Here is an 831-nt window from a genome sequence, read left to right on the forward strand (position 1 = left end):
AAAACCACTGGTAGGGGGTTTAAAATTCAAAACCCCCTGTAGGGGGTTTTAAACTCAAAGCCCCCTGGTAGAGAGATTTGTATCTCAAAACCCCCTGATAGGGGTTTTTAAAATCTCAAAACCCCCTGATAGGAGTTTTTAACTCAAAACTGCCTCGGCTGTGCTGTGGTAAGTGATGATTTAGTATTAAAATCTCACCTAAAATAAACAAAATGAAAGCAAAAATCAGTCACTTAATTCTGCCCCCCCCCTGCCGGGGGGGGGATTTCATTTCGGGGGGGGGTTTGAACCCCAAGAACCCCCCCCTGGCTACGCCCATGATACAATTTCATGATCAATCATTAGTATATTTTTCCTTTGATAGCAAAAGAGATTTTTATTTCATCGCTGCAAAGTATTTGCATATACTGATAGTAATATCTTGCGTGTATTAATTTTTCTCACTAGAAAGTGTTATATAGCGCGATCAACTCTTTCTAATTGTCTATAGCTCTTAAGACATTTAACACTAACATTTGTGAAAAAACGACAAACGTCATTGGGTTGAGCTTATACGCACTTATCGAAGGGAAGAGACAGTGATTCACGTGGCTACATAGGCTTAGTCTTGCCAAAATATCAAAACACATCTGACCCAGATAACAGTTGACAGTCAGGCCTATTTAGTTTCTCTTTTAGATCAAATCGACTGCAATGAATAATCATGTACGTTGGTTTTTTTAAATATGTTTTTAAACAGCCGAGGGGATTTCGGGGGGGGGGGGGGTTCAAATATGTGTAACGCTGTCTTTGTAATTCGGAAGTCAATTGTTACCACATGTTCTTTTTATT

The sequence above is a fragment of the Biomphalaria glabrata genome, chromosome 14 (assembly GCF_947242115.1).
Source record: "Biomphalaria glabrata chromosome 14, xgBioGlab47.1, whole genome shotgun sequence".
Classification (NCBI taxonomy): domain Eukaryota; kingdom Metazoa; phylum Mollusca; class Gastropoda; family Planorbidae; genus Biomphalaria; species Biomphalaria glabrata.